The sequence below is a fragment of the Homalodisca vitripennis genome, chromosome 3 (genome assembly GCF_021130785.1).
Source record: "Homalodisca vitripennis isolate AUS2020 chromosome 3, UT_GWSS_2.1, whole genome shotgun sequence".
Classification (NCBI taxonomy): domain Eukaryota; kingdom Metazoa; phylum Arthropoda; class Insecta; order Hemiptera; family Cicadellidae; genus Homalodisca; species Homalodisca vitripennis.
Genome location: NC_060209.1, coordinates 155,819,355 through 155,842,847, shown reverse-complemented (window position 1 = coordinate 155,842,847; position 23,493 = coordinate 155,819,355).

Below are 23,493 nucleotides of genomic sequence, written 5' to 3'. Positions count from 1 at the left end.
TGCCTACACATTCCGTAGCGTAACAGATCGGTTTACTGTTATTACAGATATTCCGGTCGCCTGAGCTCGAATTATTGATGCAAAAAATTCATTTAAGTGTATATCACATGTCTATTTGAAAACTGCAATAATAGCATAATTAACAGTTTTATTGTTTTTGCTGATTAAAACCTTCTGTATAAATTAAATTAACAATACTTAATTTGTATAATTGATTTTATTAACAAATCTCTTTAATATTTCTATCAAGAGTAATCTCATAGACGGCAGACTGGCAAACTGACAAAACGGAACGGACTTTTTTTTGGCCTATTGACCCCCAAAACCTCTAAAAATTTCCATGTAACAGTTAATGCACAGACGCGTAGACAGATATAAGAGAAAGCTGTCGGGTTTTAAATATGTAAAGATCTTAAAAGTGCAACTGCAATTCTAATTATAATTCAAATTGTTGCTGTCTTAATTCTAACAGTTATTTTAAAACAAGTCTTATTTATATGACCTTTTTCTTTTCTTCTTAAGCTATTTGATGTGATTTTTACTTAACGACCGCCATTCGGGCAGTTTGAACGCGTTGAATTGCTTAAAACATTTCAATTTAGTTTAATTTTAAATTGAAAAAATCGTTGATATTTGTTGCTTTTTAATTTGTATAAATTGTTGAAGTGAGCTTGCAGCAAAGTAACAACTTAAAAACAGCTTTCATGAAACTCAGATTATACTGCACTCAAATTGAATGTGGAAATTGAATACCATGCAAGCAAACTAAAATTTGTAAAGTGTTCTGAACAGAAGTTGTTAACAGAGTTGCGAAACATTCACTTCAACTTGCGGCGTAACGTTTACGACTAAGTTTAAAAGCGGTCTTTCTAGACTTTCTACATCACCAGGATATGCTCAAATGAAAATACTAGCAGCACTTGTGGAACGGTATTCTTGAAAACTCATATCCGAGAGTAGGCTGAACTATCTGTATTATACACAAATAAAACAGCTATGAATTGTACTATATACAAACTTTAAAAAATAAATTCATGAATTCCATAACATTTAACAACAGAGTTAATGGTGATGTCACAAAGGTTTATTACCTTATTAACGAATGAATTTACGAATTTGAATTACTTTCATAAAATATTTTTTATAACGTGAATGGAGTACTTCACATTGCACAAACAATCTGGATAGTACAACAACAAAAATGAAAACCAGCACAAAGAAAAAGATGAACAAAAGATCAGCCGCTTATTGAGATTGACTACCTTGTCGAATGAGGAGGGGGGGGAGTTCAGGGAACGACTAGTAGCGACAAGAACGCTCAATGTGACAGCTTCTATGGTTTAACATGAGCGTTTTCTCATAGCGACTGGGAAACGCACAAAGTCACGTTCGAACCGCTCTCACTTTTGCCGACCACACAACGTAACCGCCTCCGTGTACTTCAATGTTGAGAGGCTTTAAACGTTATTCCGTACAAGGCAACAAATATGAATGACTTAAGCTATACGTTTATTAAAACACATATAGTATAGTGATGTTATTTTGTAAACTTCGTGGAAAATTTCTATAACTCTTAGTGAGTTAAGTAAATAATATTAAATTAAAAGTTTATAGATCAGATTATTCTCGAGATATTACACTGAGTTATAAAATTTAATAGCACTCAGCCAAATCCCTTGCATTGACTACAACTTCATCGTACTTTAAATCACATATATAAAAATAAATCCACAGAACATAGCGAAACTCTTACTAGTCAAGATTAAAATCTTGACTATAACCAGTTCTCAGTTTATACCACTAACTAATTACAACACATTTTAAAATTTTTATTTTATTTACCGCGAGATGGCCTGCTTGTCAGGATAAGACGGGACCGTGCACTCAGTTCATGGTGACAGAGGCCTTGTCGTGATAAGGACTAGACACACGCAGAATATTTGGTCTTATTAATTAATAATTGATTAAATAGTTAAGTAATTAGTGTAATGCCTGGTTGGGTATTGACACTTGCGTAAAACTGCGACAATCTGGGAATCAGCTTACATACTTTTCGAACGAGACCACTATACATTTCAATCTAAATATTTTTTTTTATCAAAGGCAATGAAATAATTGCTTAATTTTAAATATTATATTTAACGACAATTCAGCTGTATTATTACTTCTTAGCGACGACGTTCATTTCCTTCTATTACTGTTCGTTTAAAATGAATTATACCTTTTATGCAAGTAATATATAATCAATTACTTCCTTTTGTAATATTTATTACATAAAAGCTCCAAATCATAAGTATTAATTAACCGATAAATAAGCCTTTAAGTAACATGTTCGTGTAAATGAATTAAGTTGTGTTCGTGATAAAATCTTTATGCCCAAATCCATAGACTGTCATCTCATAAAACACTGCATCCTCGATCCCAAAAACGAGCGCTCGAGCTATTTTTACACTATTATTAACTAAGTGACAAAAAATACACATTATTTATTCACAACTTCAAGATATTTCCCCCAGGGTATTTGGTTTCATACCCTTAAAAATAAAAAACGGGTATTCAGCCTGCACTTATTAGGAAGTGATTCATTAGGTACTAAAATAATTAGACGTTTAAAGTTAGATAATTTATATGTTACATGAATTCCATTGGGAGTGTGTTTAGAGTTGTTTGCTCATATTTTAAGAGAAGTATGAGTATACCTATACTTATAGTTATTTGTTTCAATAAGCCAATTTATAATTTGAAGACATAAAATAAATCGTCTCTTTAGAAGAGATCTGGGGGTTCTGTTCTTAGTGAACAAGCGAACCAATCAAGTAAATGGCCAAGGAGGGAAAAGTTTGGAAAAATTATGAGCTCCAAAGTTTCAAAACTCTGAGCAAGAGCGTTCTGTGGTTTTGTTCCAAGAGTTGGGCGACTTAGGAACAATAAACGGGCATTCACTTACGTGTACTTCATGTGAGATTTTATTTAAGGCCTAATACTCCAGACTGAGATAATATATCTGGGCTGGTGTACTTATTCAATGTCTCTAAATATTCAACGGTTCATTAAAATAAATAAATTTAACAATTGACGACCGAACCCTGTAACGGGACTATTCACACAGTTCATATGTGTATTACGTGTTTTAACACTTCATTAGAAAAATATAATTCTTAAAAAATGTATATATAAAATAAAGAATATTTAGTTCATAGAACAGCCATTCATATATTCATTAGACCTAAAAGACACAAAGTGGGATTCAATCCGAGTTCATGATATGGTAGCCTTAAAAATACATTTTTAAAATTAAAGTTTTCATTTATATCATCTATCATTTTGTAATTTGTGACTCTTGGTAACAGGTGGAGCTATAGAAGTTAACATTTTACACACGAGTTCAGTATTAAATGGTAAATGTTTGTTAAAGTAACCAAATTATGCAATTTAATCCATTTAATTCTACTATTGTTATTTTTTAGCTAAGAGTTTAGCAAAATCTTCCCCGCCAGTCGAAATAAATATTAGATCTTTAGACGGTTTAAATTTCGTGCGTAACCTGTATTACTTTTAATTCGCTATTGAAAATGGTAAAACCCTATCCATAGTAAAGTCTCTTTAAAAGTAACTGTGGTTACATTGGTACCAGTATCATGCCTTACCATTTTAACATGGAGAAACACGCAAAATAAAAATGTAGTAGACGTATTGGGAAAGTTAATGATGGTGTTTTAGTATATTACACATAGTTTTTGTTGTAATTTTTAATAAATTTCTGTGAGATCACTGTTTGCAAATCTAAATCGTAAAACTTATAATTGACTTTTTCTCTAAATACAATACAATTATACACTAAGACTGTAAAGTGTACGTGAGCCATCGGTTCCACTATCCGAGTTGCAGAAACAGAGTTGAATATTCGTGGCTGCAGGCAAAGTGCCATGTTTTATTCAATCTTGTCACCTACTTACGAAGTGTGATGGATTCTGAAGTTATTTCATGCATTTAACAACGTATCTCTTAATCAAAACATCTAAAACAGATTTCGCTGTTCACTTCTGTCGACACTCTATTTTTTTGTTTTATTTTTGATACTTTAGCAGGAAATAGGGATTAGTAGACTGTAATCCCTACAGTACATTTATTGCTTTTTTATTAAGTTTTGTATTAAATTTGGATGTATTATAATGTTCAACTTCAATTGCTCTAGAATCGGGTTTAAATGTTTAGCAAAATTGTTTCACTATATTTTCATTAGTGCAATTAAAAAAAATTTAAACAAGGGATTCGAAGCAACAAATTTACAATTCTAACGTATATTAAAGAATGACTAGAAACCGCATAGACTAGATCAGGTTAGACATTTTTAGGTAGATAATAACAAAAATACGTAGAAACACAACACCAAGTATCAAAAAACAGGCTTCGCTGAAATTGCATTCGAAATTTAAAATCGTTTGAAATCTTTTACGCTACGTGATAAATTCACATTTTTGTTTATTAAATTGGTTTGTATAAAACATTTTCCTTATTTCGTACTATTGCAGGAGAAATAGAATTTGTGTTCAAAGAAACTACAAACTTATATAAGGTTTTAGTGATGAATCATTTCCAAAAAAAAAAAAAAAAAAAAAAAAAAACAAGACATGATAACCACCTATGATTCTAGCAAAGGACTATTGTGTAAAATAATCTTACGTTCAATAAAAAAAATAGGCACAACCGTTTTAAATAAAGTAATTTCACTACAGAGTAATCATTTTTGTTATAAACAACTCAACATAACTCTGACCTGCAACACACAACAATGAAAGTCTATGTCTTACTGTGGTAGCTACTGTGGTTTTCCTGAGAACTTTGTTGCTTTTATAGTACAAGTTTCCGACACAGAGTTCAGGCAACGACAAGGCAGTAACTTAGAAATTTTACTGGGTGTCACTTTGACCATTTTATGCAGGCTGTTAATACATACAACAAACATTCTTTGTGTATGCGCTTTAAAAGTACAGGTACATAAGAGTATCTCCTATGAAAACATGAATTTTCACTGCATCAACCTGCAGGGTTCAAATCTGAACTTATAGCAGATAAGTTATCTAGACCAGTTTAAGTTTAAGTTAAATGTTACATGCTTAAATATTTAAAGTCAATACATCAAGTCACTATAAACTGTTATTGGTAAAATCACGTATTCATGTCAATTGTTTAAGATTATTGTTTGCAATCAGTTTATTCTGATATTGTCTCGTTGTCATCATAAATACCCGTAAGATCAACTAGAAAGATACTTAATATATTTTGTTTGCTGTGTGAACTATTAAGGTTAAATTATTTTTAAACAACGGGCATTTCCTTTGAAGTATGTAATCATGAATGTTTCACCCGTTATATATTATGGGATTAACATGTTTATTGAAATGAATGTTCCATCAAAACATGCAGCAAATACGTGAAAAGCAGAACACGCAGTCCACTAGTCAAAGGCCTTGTTTTTTATATATAAGTTAAAAACATTTACAGGGTACAAATTTGTTTACGTATAAATATTCTACTGTAATACAACACTTGTTTACTTACATTAATGTTATATCGGTGATATTTTTTAATTTTATAATTCAAATTGATTATTTCAAATTTATTTCCCTTTCAGTACATGTTTACTTTCGTAAAATTATATAATAGTATCATCTAACATTCAGAAGAACTCAAAAATTTTAATTTTAGTCCAATGATTACTTTAAAGTTGGCAGAATATTCAAAAGAATAGCAGTTTGAAAACTGTCAAAATAGAGGTATAACGCTTGATTTAATATAATAGTACCACAGATAAAGGAATCGATATAACGATTTTATTTTAACTAAGTATGCTTGGTTTTTATAATTCTCAAGCAAAGGAAGAAGTGGTTAAGTAGTTAACAAATCAAAATATACATAATATAGTTATGGCTGTGCTATAAATTACACCGATGAACCAACTACCCGCGTTTTCCACACAATTTGTTTTTTTAACAGAGACACCAAGACCATACTCTTTTTAAATTACATTCTAAACTATCCTGACATAAGTGACAGTTACAGAAAGTTTTTAAAATCTCTTAAGTAATTATAGATGTAAATGTAAGGATGGAGCCTTGAGTTTGGAGAATGAGCCTGTTTTTTTATAAGTACCTCTGAAATTTCTCGAATTACTCTTCACTATTTCATAAACTTTTATTTAAGACCTCCTACGATTTCTGTAACTGTTAAACTATTTACGACAGTGTGGAGAAATACTAAGTCTAAAAGAAGACTCGAGTCTAAGTCCATAACTCTTCAGTTAACATTGCTTGGGTGCAATAAAGTTGAAATTTGGTACACTTACTTTAGGTATCTTTTTCTAAAATGGAACAAAATAAGCTTAATTTTGCTCATTTTGTTAGAAAATGGTGGACAGATAAATTCTTTAAATAATCATAGCTTGTAGGGCTTTTATTTAAAATAAAACTTTTAAATGAAGAAAATGTGCGCTAATGTCTTATAAAAACGACAATATCTTTTTTGCACCGATATTCATATTATTAACAAAACTGAATTTTTTTTGCAAACCTATTACAAGTCTTTTTGCAAAAAGGCTGCTGAGTCTAGACTGGGCAGTAATTATGAGTGGCCAGTGCATTCTAAAATTCAGAATACAAATCAAAAATGTGTTTTGAACAAACATAACAAATAAAAAACAACTTTACTGTATATTTGTAAAATTCTTGTAACACTGGATCAGAAATATTAGGTTTTTAATCAGCTGCCAATTAGAGGTCTGCTGTTTCAGTAATCAGCTGTTTTAGCAATCAGCTGTTTTAGCAATCTGCTGTTTTTACAAGTTTTGTTGTAACAAAAACACAAACAGACAGACAGTAAACTGTACGTTTTCCGGACCCATGTGCAATGGAGTTTTTTCCTTGTTTTGATGACCTGCATCAAGTCCTGAAATATTGCACACCTTTTATGAATCACCCTTTATAAATAAATGTGTCCACTTGTTAATTAAACGAAGGCTTTATTTTACGATGGTATCTTTCATCTACAGAAGTTAAATTGAACGTTCTCTTCATACGCTTTCTTTGATAAAAACCAAATTTTTAGGGGCAATATAATAGAACAACATTTTTAAACAAATTTTGAAGTGATAATACATTTAGAAGTAAAAATAAAATCATGATATTAATAAATTTAAAATTCTAAATGCAACTAAATTTGGAAAACACTCTTTAGTCCTAATTTGGTCTATTTTATTGCTGAAATTACATGAAGTTAAATTTATTTTGTACTATACGAACTATTACTGTTGGTTTACGGGTATGCCCGCCCAATTGCAAAATAAGTTGCAAAATATAAATTGAAAGGGCCTGTGAAATGAAATCAACTGTTAAGTTTAAACATTGTTTTATGACAAGACATCCAAATATTTTATTAATTGAAATACTATTTTCAATATGTTTCCATTTATAGTAAGAAAGCCTACCCCTAGGCTTAAAAAAACAAAACTGAGGAAATAGTATGAAAAAATAGAATTTGGAAAAAATATACTTTTAATTGTACATTTTTAGCAAATATTAGGTATTAGATAAAGCAGACACAGTTACTATCTTCGGAAAGTGTCTTAAGACAGATATCACAAAAAAGATATTTGTTAACAAAGAACACTAATTAAACTATGTTTAAAACCAAAATTTAACAGGCTAACTGTAGTTTAAATGTAGCAAATTGCTCGTTGTTAGAAGATATTTCACTAAGAAAAGAAAAGCAATCCCTTGCGACAAATGCGTTTATCATGGAATTGATGTCAACGAAAGATTTCTTCCTGGAATTCGTATTTATATCCTTTGTGCATGTGTTGTTTTCCATCCTCTACAGTAAATGAGATTTCACACTGTATATTCCTCCAGACAGCTGATATTTATTTGTGCAAATACCAAGTATTGTAACATTGCTTGACTGTGACTCTATCAGCTGTCAAAAATATTGCCTAACTTTACAGTAAATAAATGTTATTTTAATTTTTTTAAAGTAATAATGAGCGGTATTTCGAAAACATATCCTATGTTTAATTTCTACCTCTAAGTAAATTACATACACAATTTCATCCAACTCTGTCTTCTAGGTTACGTGTGATTGTTGAACTCAGAAAGAAAAATCTTGTAGATGAAAAATCTTAACTTACGGCTCTGCCTTAGACTTCAATAGACATATACTGCTGCTAAATATCTTCACTGTTTGTCATGCTTTCGAGGTAATGCCTGTAAGATTTATAATTTGGCGCAAAACAATATGGAGAAACAATTACTCTTCAGAGAGTAAGTATGACCAATAACTGATTTATATTGTTCACCTAAATTCCAGATATCATTATCTGCAGATGCAATGTAATGCAACCAAAATAATTTTGAACTTATTTTAACTTAAAAGGAATATTTCATCAATAACCAAATGTAAATATAATAAATTTTATGAATGTTAAAATCGTGCACCATCTTATTTTAAAATATAGGCCACCAGATGATCTAAATAAAATATGAACCACTATTTCTCCTTTATATATTTTATTTCCCTATCAAGACTTAAAATATTTTACACACCAGGTAATGAAACATTTTTTGTTTATGATGTGTATTTATTTATTGTTATTGTTTCATCATAACCATGAATACTGAAATATTTTATTTAAGAAAACTCAATCGTGTTATGGGATTTATGACAACTTGCATTATGCTAGTATTCTTTTTGTTGATTTTGTTTAGATTTCTTTTATTAACAATAAAATATCTTTATCCATAACATTTAGAAAACTGCACTGTTTTGAAACTAACCTCAAATAGACATATATTTTTTATTGGGACAAAAGATTAATCTCAAATTTTGCATAGGAAATCTAATTAACTCGGACCAGAAGTGCTCCTTCAAGCTCAACACCTTAATTTAAAAAAATATTCTTAATTTTTTTAACATATGAACAATGAAAAATGTTACCTGGTACATGTTATAATGCTGACCGTTTTATAAATACCACAGGACTCCATCGTACTACAAAATAAGTGCTTTGACTAAAAAAGCCACGGACGTTGAATTTGGAGCTCCTCCACACGGATAAAAAATAGCTCAAGTCTTAATAAACACGTAGTACCTATCCAATAAAATAAATAGCATGTTTCACAAATATTGCAGGTGAAGCCGGGAGTATGTGATAGTTATTGTGTTAGTTATTTATCTTTTTTGTTGCAAAGGAGTAAAGTAGCCCATATGGTAGAACCCCCTTGGTAATCATACATTTTTAAAGTATTGTTAAATGTGGGATAAACTAGTTTAGAGTTAATGATTTATTTCTTAAATTTTATGTACATTTTTAAAATATTTGTTCTGTTATCTTTTAAACTCTATGGTTTTCTTGGGTGGGGAGATTTGTGTATAAATGTCTATATTGAAAGAAACAAACAAACATTTGTTACTACTTTACATAACCCAGGAGGAAAAAATAAGTGATAAAAGCAAATTTTTCTGCTGCATCCCATGTGTCACACTTGCGGTGGAGTGACCTCTGTCAGCCTTGTCACACCTTCAGGAGACTAGACACGATCTATTTAAACTCATCGACCGCAGAAATCAATCCTGTTCTACTTAAATAGTAAAACAGAGTGGTAAGCACAATAAAAATATAATATAGTAAAAGATGCATATGTTTTTATTTAAAAATTTATATATATTTCAAGATTAAATAAATACAGTATATCTTACTTCAAAAGCTTACCTCAATATTACATAAAAATGTGTATTAAAAAGTTTTTTTTTCTTTTTGTCAATAAAAACCGATCACTGCAGCGCTAGCTGACCTGTATATAAAACCCCACTGACACGATACGGGTGGACACCAATTACTCGGTCAATGCTCATCAGCGTGACAGCTTCCACACTGATTTGACGTTACTCCTCATTTTTAATTTTATTTTATTTTATTTGTATTAGACTGCAATAATGTATTAGAACTGTCAATCTAAATAAATCTTAATCAATTAAAATTATGAACATAACCTTAAAATATAATAAAATAACTAACTGTATACAGCAAATTATAAATAAAGAGATAAATATAAATTAACTAAAAATTATCATTATAAAAACACAAGTCCTATGACATCTTCCAGTACCAACTGAGTACGTACGTGGTGTCTGCCGCGGGTTAAGTCTAAAGAGCACATTGTGATCGTTTCGAACTTTATCGTATATTCTTTATCACGAACAGTGTAACATTAAATTGCTCAAACATTATCACTTCAAATATGTACTATGATCTAAATAATAGAATATTTATTTCCTTAAAAGCAAATCTACAAGAATTTTCCTCACTCATTCCCGCAAGAACACTAAATGCGTACTTTTGAAGAACGAAAAATTCTTCGTCAATGCCCGAATGGACGAACCTCATACTAACAGCCAACATCACAGATTGTACTGAATTATGACAAAATAAATAGTTTTTGATTCGTACATGTTGCAGAATATTGGAACATTCAAAATTATTGATTATAAATATTGCCAAAACTAATTAATGTGTAATCGCCAGCTAATAATAAGTTAACTTAATTCTTTTTGTTCTATATAAGCATCGCCAATCATAATATAAGAGGAGAAAGTTTGTTCAACTTTGTAAAGCCAATAAATACTCTCCATCTGTACATTGGCACAAAACTAGCTTTTGGCACATCAGCGGACTTGTTAGATTTTCGTTAAATAAAACTTTATACACCATTATCCCATTAGTGCATAGAATGGGATACGCTTGTTCGTCTTGACGTGATCAACATTGTATTATTACACTTAAATTTTTAAAAATAAAACATAGAACATTTCACTTACCAAATTATTTTATCTACGTTATATTCGCGTTTTAAAGGTTATTTACAGGTACTTAAGAAAATACGGCAAAAAGTGCAAAATATATATGAATGAACTCTTCGAAGTCATGGCTCATAACTGAAAAAGCTGCACGTCAACAAAGTTTAAACATATTCCAAATTCCAAGTAGGTTTAAGCAAGTACGGTTTTTTGACACCTGATGAAGAAGAGAGATTCAAATAATCTTAACGTAGTGTTTCTATTTTCGTATTAACGATGCTAATTGTCCGAAAATATGTTGTATGTATATATATATACGTCGTATGGGGGACAAAGGCAGCTATCCATAAATTAATTAATTAAAACTGGCTCAGTAATTTGGATTTAGCTTTGTGACGGGAGATTTTAATATTATTTTTAATTTATGACTCAATAACTTTGTTCTTACGTACTTCTTAATAATATGTTGTTAATGATGTGCTAAATAAAATGTTTTTGTTAATTAAAATAAAGTTCACCTTTAACCAATCTATTGTATTTTTTTAACCGTTTATATTACCCGATGTGGGAATATTAACGACTTCAATGCTTAATAGTTAATAGAGATTAATCACCAAGTTAAAAGATACATAACAAACCATTTTTAATTATTAGGAGTGTTTCATTCACAGACTTATTACTGAAAGATGTTCGTTATCTTTAAAAGTTAGCACTTTTATAACTGTAAATTCTAAAGTCCAAGTAATTCCTAAGAAATCTAAGACCAAATGTTAATATTGCTCTTAAAATCAGGCTTATTAATTTGATATTTACTAAACCCACTGCTACATTTTTCTCCCGGCACCAAGCGTGAATATATAGGAGTAATATTGTAGCGCGCACGTATATATGAGTACGTGTGTGCATTATTACACGTCTCTCACTCTCCTCCATTTTCTATATATTACACTATCAGGCCCCTGATAGTACATTTAAGTATCATATACGTCTCGTATTTTAATAATGCTTTATTATTTAAAGCTTTTTAGTTCACCTGAGGAGTTTGAATGGATGTGGAAAATTAGTCGATTGCGTTCAGGACAAACATCTTATGTTATATAAAATTGTATATCTTGTACAACGTTCAATATCGTACACGATATTATCAGGGTATTTATTTCCTCACTAGGATAGGTAAGAAAGCACTTCTTCACTTAAACTTATAAAGCTTTCAGTCAAGATGAACAAGATTTGTGCTGTATTTATTGCCAAGATCACACGGTGTAGCCATTATGAGGAGAATATTTGCCACTATAACAGTCATGTGATCTTATAAGAAAGCTGTATTGCAGCCTCAAACACTCAGACAGAGAAAGGTCTCCTCTAAAGTTTATGATTGCTACAACCTGTAACACTAAGGGAGTCTTTCCACTCCAACAATTATCCTCCATTAAATTATCCTTTTTTATCGAGTTTTCTTTTTACCGTAATATCTCAAAAAGTGCAGTTATCGACGTCCAATTCTTCTGAACATCTACCGGGTTGCCCAGATAACGATAAGTGCTTATGAGTTTATATATTGACCAGCATATTCTGGAACCACCAAATGCTGATCAGTCTCCGTAGTTTTCAAAAGTTCCTGTCTTCAGTGAACCATGACGTAAATCCATTCTATTCTTGTAGCCAGTGATTCAAAATTATCTCTTATTGATGTATTGCACCTAAAATTAAAACATTACTTATAGATACCTTAAATTACATGATTATAATTCATAGTTATTTGTAGTCTTAGACACTGTCTTGTAGGTAAGAATTTTTCCATGTAAATGAAAATTACTCCTATGTACATTGTATATGTGTTTTCAAAATAATAGATATTGTGGTCATTTGATATTACGGGGCTTGGATTTTGCGCTTTCCAAAAGTTTTGATATTAGCGTTCAGTCGATGACGCCAGAGATGTATAATCATAGTTTACAGGTCAAATAGGTCATGAAACATTCATCTAAACGGTAAAAAAAAACTAGCTTTATAATGCTAAGCTTTATGGTCCACAAACTTATAAAAGAACCATATAAGGAGGAAATTTAATACAAAATGAAGTAGATAAAACTACATAAACGTCATTCTGTCGATCGGATTAGACCTTCTAATCCCTATATAATGTCCGATTCATTCGCGTCTTAGGCTACTCGGCTACACTGTCACGTCACAAAGACAAAATGAAATCGTTTGCTTACATTTAAAACACCGTTTTTCTTTTATTACATTTTTTATTTACTTACAAATTAGGCAAAATGTAATTATTAGCCACTCAACCCTAAATCGATGAAACATTGCATTATCAAACAGAAAAATTAAATTAAATCTAAAAGTGAGTATAAATATTTAAATAGAAACGATAGGTTCCTGTAATAATCCAAGATAGGTTTGGCCAGCAGCGTGCACAATATACGGTGCAACCATTTGTAGTGGCTGCCACTGTAATTTTAGTCGGAACTTTACCGCTTTTGATACTAGTAGAGAGTTGGAACAAATTCAACGGAGTCTTGGTGAGATTTAACTTAGTTTACAGCTTGACAAAGCAGCATTACATTGTTTTTGAAACAGATTAATCACTTCCAAATTTCTAAATAAGATCAATACCAGTTCTTAGAAACGATTCAGTAACTGTAGACAAATAATTTTAGAGAAAGACCGGCGCAACAAAAAAAAAAAAAAAAAAAACGAAGAAAGTGATTTGCTGATAAAATCCAGTCTTTTGTTTTTCACTTATTGTCTAGGTTCAGATTGTCAAATTTTTAGTTACTAATGTAGACGCAGAGTCAAGTGTTAATAGAAGATATCAAAAGCGTTGAATTGAACTTCTAAAAAAACGGATACTCTCAGTCTATCATAAATAAGTGCAAAAGACACAATAGAGAAATCAAAGAGTTAGAGAATGAAAACAAAGAATAACTTACAGTACATTTATAACAACATATATAACAATAACACACTTTGGGTACCAATATAAAATATAACTAACCAGGAACCTTAAAAAATACAATTTAAACAAATCTCAATCAACAAAATTAATACCCACACCATGACACTAAGGACTAGGACCGAAACATAGGGATGGAAGCTGCTTGCCTTTAACTCTTTCCCCTTCTGACCATCGCCTTCCTTTCCCATTGTTTAAATGACACTACGTGGTGCCGAAGAAAGAGAAGAAATCGACATTCTTGTTATGATCTCACTGTAGCCTGTGCTGTTGTGATGTTTGATTGTGATTTTTGTACTTTTGTTTTGTGCTCGAAACTTCCATCTTGTGCAGTGACAACGCCTGGAGCGGATTGCAAACAGATTTCGGATATATTCTTGAACCATTTTCTTTCACTCATTTTCTTCTTTCTGTTATTTATTTTTGTATGTATAATTGCCTCTTCCACCTTACGAAGAGGATAGAATCCAATCCTCGAAACGTTTGTGTTTACTTTTTGTAAGATAACGATGGCTAATGTCTGAAATCATGTTATCATAATAATGAATTTCTTTTAAAATTCTGTAAATTAATTATAATTTTAAATATCAACTATAGTTTTAATGTACCTTTTAACACAATAAAGCATGGTTCTTGTATATCGACAACTTTAACATTTTTAAGACTAATTTGAAACATTTCTTAATTGTGTGTGTTGTGTTTTGAACAGTTTCTCAACCGACGTTTTGTTCCTCAATTAATTAATTACTATACGATTACAAACCTCTACTACTTCTATAGAGCCTAGATTTACTAAATGGATGCAAAGTTCATTAAAAATTAAAATTATGAACTTTCATACAGTATTGTGCAAGTGACATCATCACTACATATTAACTATATTTATTTTTTGGTGCAATACAGTTATTAAAATACTGTACAATAGGAAATTAACTGTACTATATTCTATTAATGCATAGGAAATTTATTTCTTCTATCATATTTTAGACGTCACTAAATTCAATATACCTGACATTTACTGTATTATAATTTTTTGTTAGTTAAGTTAATATGCAATTTTTCAGTATGTATTTAGTAGCATGAATTGTTGCAGAATGTGTTATACTTTTGTTGTAAAGTTTGACAGTACCAACTTTTTCAGAAACGATAATTAAATTTAATATCTAACTCACTTCCGAATAATTCGTAATTGAGCAATATTGTATAAACCATTTTTAAAACCAACATAAAACAGATGCATGTATACATAAACAAATAATGTTCTCTATTTCCTCTTAAAGTTTATGTAAAAGCGATGCACAAAATCTTATGTGTAAAGTGCACTCCCAGCCTGGAGCCAGGTGCACGTAATCACGTATTTCTATCATACTTACTCTAGATAAAACTTACGAAACTGTTGTTGAAGAAGTGGTCTCTGAAAAAACTTCCCATCACTGAAAACTAGTAGAAATAAGTTCGGAGGTTTGATAAACTTTTATACAGATTAAACATAAAATATAAAGCGTACATAAATAACATTAATTAATCTGCTATTTTATTATCAAGCGATTACGGGTGAGGGGGGGAAGCTCTGATCGGAAATCTTCATAATATAAGATTTATCATCAAGAACTCTGAACCGCTTGTAGCCATTACGATCTTACAAATATTTAATTCTAACTCTTATGAATGAGAATGGATCTATTGGTACATCCTGAAGCATTCTGCAGCCATCCTGTGACCATTGAAGATCCAGAAGAATAAGTGATTAAATGTGCATACGCACTTGTATTATCACACCATTCAAGCTACATTTTAAAGTGGAAAATTTAACTTTAGTACTTCATGGCCAAACTAATTAATCAATCATTCCAAGTGTTACAACATTGTGTCGGGCACAAACAGTTATATATTGTGTGACCTTTAAGACTATTTTTCCACCTAGCTTTTCTTTGAATTTCTTGATGCTTCCAATATTGGTGCAGTGGAATAACCTAAGAGGTTTGTTGCATTGATAAAAAAATAACATCTCTTTATTTTTGTTTTTTTGTCCGTTTTTGGACAATATGCACATGTATATACCGTTCAAATCCTGCCGTTTGGCGGCTCTCTTTCTTTTAAAGACCCATTCTTCTAAAGCAGTTCAATAATTTTAGAAATATCGATTAACGACAACAAATTTAAAAAGACATAGATACGGGCCAAATTGTATGACCTCAATCTTGTTTAAAGTCAATTATAATACAGGACTGTACTTCAGACTCTGACAACTTGGAAAATCATAAACTGCAGTATTCTAACTGTGCGATGAACTGTATTATTAGAATCGAAGTTAGTGGAAAATTATGTGTACACTTCGCATTAAAATGAGTTAAATTGTTACATCAGATACGACAAAATTGAGATAATGCAAAAAATTTTAACATTTGAAATGAGATGCAAAATTATTGTTCAGGAAGACTTATTCTTCCGAATTTATATTTAAAATATTTTTCATTCACTTGTATACATTATTATACAGCTTATAAAATTTCATTTCAATTTTATTTTTAGACCCATTTTAAAAACGAATTATAACGCTTTTTGTATGCGTATGGTGATAGAAATATTATTTCGATTGTCTAAAAATCAAGTAAATCTATTGAACCTAATTTTAAATTGTGACAATTTAAAGCTTGTAATGCATCGTATTGCTAAAAACGTTATTATACAATTAGCAATAAGACTAGTGGGTGGTTTAAAACTGTTTTTAAATATTAATTTTAAACTAATAGAATTAATAAATATATATGATAAACAAAATGAGTTTTACTATGTTGTCTGAGATACGCTTTAATTTATTTTAGATAGATTAAGTCATTTTCATTAATTATGTAATTAATTTTAAGTTCACAAACATTCTTTAAATAAATATTTAATTAAACCTATTACAAGGTTTACGATTGACCATGTCATAAACGTTATGACTAACACTAGCCACTCTGGATGACTGTGGTTTATTTATGAGCCTGGTTAATGGAGCAGTTTGGATTATTTCTGGAATTGTTCTCGTGTAATAATTCGTATTATATCTACAGTGTATTTACATGACCTCTATGTTTACAAATGAAATTCTTTAAAGGTTATATCTCTTCTAAAGTATAACCAATTATTATTATTCTATTTAAAAGTCATGCACATCATGATTTTGAAATCAAAATAAAAACCACATAATGATAAGTTTATGAACGCTAGAGCTGAATTGTCCCCAGGCTTACGGCCGAGGATTGATAACTTCGTTTGGTCTTTGAGTAATAGAGCAATTAACTGAAAATCAAGTCATTTCAGCCAATTACAAAACTTGCGTTGATAAGAAATTTACCTCACTTTACTACTGGTATTTCTTCAACTAAATACAAGTTTTAGAACATGTGAACAAGTTTAACAATATCTTAAAAACAAATTTAGAACGACTCTTCGAAGAAGAAAATCATACGTAAAAGGACAGGAGCCGAGAGCTGATTTGCATCGTATAAACATGTAACTTAGATTATCGTCAAATTGATAGAGTTTTCTTAATGAAATGGATGAATGAACGAGTTTCTCTTAGAAAAAGAAATCGTTCGTCACTTGCGCTAGTTCCTGTAAAGGTCGAATATGAGGATGGTTATCAAATGTGTTAAAAACTACCAAAACCGTATTTATTTATATCATATTTGTCTTTTCTTCATACACTTAAAACCAACTGTGAGACATTTATATTAATATAATATTAATATTAGCTAACTATATTTAAGTCCTAAAAAGGGTGACTTGAAGTATTTCAATCTAAGAAAAATACGATGTCAGAAAAAATGTATATTTGTATAATTGTGTTAACCCTTTATATACGCTTCCATTACGCCTTCCACTACAAGTAGCGAATCTGATGAAGTTTTAGAGAGAAATTCCTCTATTAATTTGATGAAACCCCAATTTGTCTCCTTTTAAAATGCAAGCTTGCTGTTTGTACATCTATTTGTTACAGACATAAGTCTCATTTACGAGTATACTATGAGCATACTGTTATATTTCTGATATACAGCTATACTGATAAATTGTGTCATATTTATTTGGTTAGTTTTTAGAATACACAATCACTTGTGCATTTCTTGACGTCGAAAAACTAATTGTTGATCTTTATGTTACGTACCACTAATAGTATTATTATGAGAGTTTGAATACAAAAAAAAACAAAAGTTCCTGTTGTTTGAACTGAGTAGCTGCCAATACTGACCTCTTGCAATAAGTCAACATTGAACCGCGGATTAGTTGTAGCAGACTAATCCTGTCAGTAACCAGCTGATGTTCTGGCCCAAGTGCACATCGTCAATCTAAATTTAGTAAGGATAACATTGATATTCTCGGTATACTGAACTCTTCCCATCAGTCAACAGTGAAGCGCGGATTAATTATAGCAGACTAATCCTGTCAGTACCCAGCTGCTGTTCTGCCCAAAGTGTACATCGTCAATCTACATTTAGTAAGAATAACATTGATATTCTCGGTATACTGAACTCTTCCAATCAATCAACAGTGAACCGCGGATTAGTTGTAGCAGACTAATCCTGTCAGTAACCAGCTGCTGTTCTGCCCCAAGTGCACATGGCCGACCTAAACGTAGTAAGGATAACATCGATATTTTTTGTATACTGAACTCTTCCCATCAGTCAACAGTGAAGCGCGGATTAATTATAGGAGACTAATCCTGTCAGTACCCAGCTGCTGTTCTGCCAAAAGTGTACATCTCCAATCTAAATTTAGTAAGAATAACATTGATATTCTCGGTATACTGAACTCTTCCAATCAATCAACAGTGAACCGCGGATTAGTTGTAGCAGACTAATCCTGTCAGTAACCAGGTGCTGTTCTGCCCCAAGTGCACATGTCCGACCTAAATATAGTAAGGATAACATCGATATTGTTACTGAAAATTATTATATGAATATATAATTACTCAAGAATATACGATTTATTCGTCTATAAATTTCAAGGCGTTCTACCAAGTTATATTTTACGTGATATAAACGCAGTAAACAAACACTAAATTTTATATGATTAATTACAACATTGATATAGTATAGGATAAACCTTAGCAATCCAATCTAAAACAACGCCTTTATTTATTACAGTGAGGCAGAATTGCATTATTTACCTCATGCATGCATGACAGAATTAATTAATATTACAACACACGTAATATCACATTATTTCAGAATTAACTTGATTTTCTTTTGCTGTAGTAAAGTATATGTATGAAAAGTCAGATAAATTGACTCTTAAAAGAATTGCTCGTTACATGCATTGGGTTCGTGTACGTAGTAAGTTGACTTCACAAGCTCGGAGAATTGAAGTAATGTGAAGCCATTGTGTGCAGGACAAACGTTTGTGTACAATTATTCAATATTCATCCTGTATATTATTAAAATAAAGTTTTACTGTTAGTTACGTTAAAATGGCCTGTAATTAACTAACGTCTTTATGTATTTGAATATGTTCGCTAAAATTCAGTCGAATCTCATGGAATGACATGCAAATCCTTGTCTTAGAAAGCTATAGTGAAAAAAATTCAAATTATAGTTACTTGAAGATGAAAAGCACAAAATCTTTAAAATACACCGGTAATGTCTATAAATCATTTAGACTATAATATCATTTATGAAAAGTTTTATTTTAACATACATAATGTATAACAAGAAGTATACAGAAAAAGACGTGAGGTTTTTTGTGTAACGGTTTACTTTGAACTAAGTTCAGTTGAGATCTATGTACACACCAGCGCGAAGAAAGGATTATTGCGGTTGAAGTGGAGTTTAAAATAGAACAATTATCTTTCTTATCTGACTGTTCGTCAAGATTATTCCTTAATTTAACATTTATTGACAGAATCATTTTGGTTTATTAATTAGATAATAAAGTATATGTAATACGAATTAAAGTTCTTCCGGCATAATAAATAGTTATGTAAGATAAAATAGTGTGACAATAATTTAATTTTGAAGTAAACCCGTAGTTGTTATGAAACAACGTAAAATGCTTCCCGAATAGTTCTAAAAATAATGTGAGAGTAGAGTAAAATCAATTTAGGTACACAAAATGGGGTGCCGTGAGAGTGACTAATGAGCTTAGTTATAACGAAGGCCAACAAAGCGGTAATGGATGGGTGGCAACATAATGAGGTGTCCATCAGCACACCATTGCGTTCACAGCCGCTTGAATAACGGGGGCAATGCAGCCTTCGCCTCCCGCCACATCTCTCTACTTTTACGCGCCGAGCCGCTGCCTGCCGAAAAAATTTGTAGTAGTAATAAATCAGCATACCATTGCGTTCACACCATATTACTTCTAAATGGCTTCGCCGTTAGCTTGCTGTAAATAAAAAAATAACTAAATACACGTATAGAGAAGACTTGCTTTTAGTTCTTAAAACTTAGAATTCTATTTCTGCAGCAAATATTGAGGGTAAAAGTATCTACTTAGCTTGACCAAAATTTCAATAAAGGAAGGTATATATATTTTTATTTTTGTACTGCATATTTATCACCTACAATTATTTAATTTTACTTGTTTTTGTGGAATTTTATTCAAAAAATCTGTTTAAAAATGAATTTTTAAGACAAGATTTCGAGTTGTAGACTCCGGCTAACATATACGCCAGAAATAATAATTTAATTTAAAATAAAAATTTAATTGAATATCTTAGGATTACTTTCACCTCTAGAATGTGGTTTCGGATAGCCAGCTAAGCCATTTTGTGACACAGTGTATACACATGTATAGATTTAATAAATCACTATATTAAAATAATATATTTAGACACAAATGACAAATTTTTAGAGTAGGTGCTAATAAAAATACTGATACTAAAAATATATAACATTTTATATGATATGGATTATACTATGGTATAAACGATTACATGAAAGCAAAGTAATAAACTGATATCACACAGACTAATGTACGAGACATTATAGGTCATAACGCGAATGTCATAACGCGACATTGTCATCAATGATTATATAGGACACTGTAAATATGGGTCTCTTACCTTGAGCTGGACGATTGTGTTCTATAGTAAAATATTTATGTAAATATCATTCACATACGAAATTTCGATCCACGTAATTGTGTAACTATTAGAACTATACACTTAGTGTAACTATTTAGAACTTGAGTGTAAAATTTACGGCCAAAATGAGGGAATGGCAATTTCATCTCCTCTATTGCGCGTTTTCACCGATATCATTATAGAAGAATTTAACCAAAAAGGCCTTCAATTCAGTTTAAACCGAGGATCTCGTGGAGATACGTTGATGATACTTCGTCGTCCTCCCTCATGAATACAAAAAACTTAATGATTGTTTTTGGTCCCACATAAGAAGCAGTCTTTTTCTCCTAACCACGGAAATAGAAGTTTAAAAACTCCCATTTCTAGAAGTGTGTGTGGTAAGAGATACGGTCGTCCTTAACACAACAGTTCAATGTAAGAAACTATACGCCGTCCAATATCTTTATTTTTAATCGAACCATCAAAATTGTGTCCAAGAAAGAGTCGCATAATCTTTATTAACAGCTTGGCTCAGAGAACTATGGGTTAAAATGAGAAGTCTAAAACGTTGAATCTGACCTTATGAAATGGATACTTTCAGGTTGCCATAAATAAATAGAAAGAAACAATATCCTTGATTATGAAAACAAAAATAAAGAAATATTCACGTGTGTCAAGCCCATATGCGCCGGAATTGATCGGAGAAAATTAGAAGAGAAAACATAAAATAAAATATTAGAACCCCTTTTAAAACGCTAAACACTCCAACAAAGTCTATTAAAAACAAAATTCAAATGGCACACAGGCTCAAAACATATTCTTGTATTTCATTGAAGGAGGAGGAGCTCTTCTTATTAGAAATGTATATAATATAATATAACATTATTGGAGAATTGTGAGTTTTCTTTTATAAAAAAAATAGAAAATATTCTTGTGATTCTTATAAATATGCTGCTTAAAGAACTTAAAGATAATACAACGAAATTGCTAGCGGAAAAGTCTAAAATTTCTTAACAATGCTGGTTTAAAAATCATCATATAAAATGAGTGAAGCATAATACACCACGAAAAGATTTCTTTTCAAACGCAAAATAGCTTTATACATAAAATTAGCAGACCTACCACTAAGTCTACCTTCAGTTGAGGTATTATTTCACCTAGCATTTCAACAATATAAAACGAATTAACTAACAAAATTTATAATATTGAAACAATGAAAGAAACCTCAACCATTAAAATTCGTACAAACACCATCATAGTTTGGTATACGACAAAATAATAAGGCCGGATGCGGCTGTTTTTATTCCTCCACATCCTCTAAATGAGGCGTCGCGATACCGCCGGAAATACAGACTTTGATTTTCCGTTTTTGTTCCACCTTCGATGGTGTGGAAGCGAGGTCTTGTTTGTGCTCTTTTTTCTGTGCAGTGACCACCTATGGGTTCATTTTCTTTAGTCTGTCAGGTATGACACTTACTACATCGCAGCACAATGTAAGATTAAAGTATAGGTTTATGTATAAATATTTTTACACCTGAGGAAGTAGATGGATTTAAATACTCAAAATGTTGTGTTATACATTAAGTTTAACATATAACGATTGCAAATTTCCTATTGTACTTTCAAACAAACTATTTTCAATAACAAACTTTCAACAAACAAATTATTTTAATATTGCTAAGTGTATAATTATTTCTTTTTTTAAATATCAGATTTTTAATTTATCAGTGATGAATTGTTTTATGTGATCCTATTATGTTCAAAAATGTTTAGAAAATAAATACATTATAAACTGAGGTTTAACACTGAGTTAATATGAGTAGAATTCGTAATAACAAATATATTTGCATTAATATACAAACTCAGACTATATTTCAAGACCGGAGCAAAGTAAATGATATTTTAAAACATTTTGTAATAACTGACCGAGAGTAAAAGAGCTATGAACAAGAGATATTGCATTTAAGAAGATAGCACAGGCATTCTGTTCTGAGAATAGAGGTTATCATGTTCGCTGAAATAAACTCTATTGTTAGGATGGTTCTGAAAGAAAACATTATTACGGGATTATCTGTAATCTCTTTAATAAACTCTTTGAATTATGCTAAAACTTAACATGGAACATTAAATTTAATCCATACTCGTGCTATTTAGTTTATTCAACTAATTTAATACACTCATACATCGGATTCAAAATATTTAATATTTTTACATGCAATGTATTTTGGTAAAGTAGATTCAAATGCCTGAATATATGCCATCACTATTCGACTACTGATAACAGTCATAAACTAGGAGTTGAAAATTTTAAGTAATTTCATAAATATTATGTTTAACGTTTACGACGATAACAATCTAAGACCACTTTTTCCCTATTAAAACGATCCAAATTTTTATTAAAAATAGTTTCTTTAAGGCGGAAACTAATTTAAGTAGGATAACATATCACAATAATCTGATTACTAATGTCTCCGGTCATCAGTGCGAGATGTTGCAACATCTCCTGTGCTGTCCCACACTGCTGATAGTTACTATCAGAAAGATGTAAAAGTTACGAATCATTTTAGAATGGTAATTATAATTTTGAAGTAAGTAACTCATGACGACATCTATGTCATATTGATCAAATGTTAAT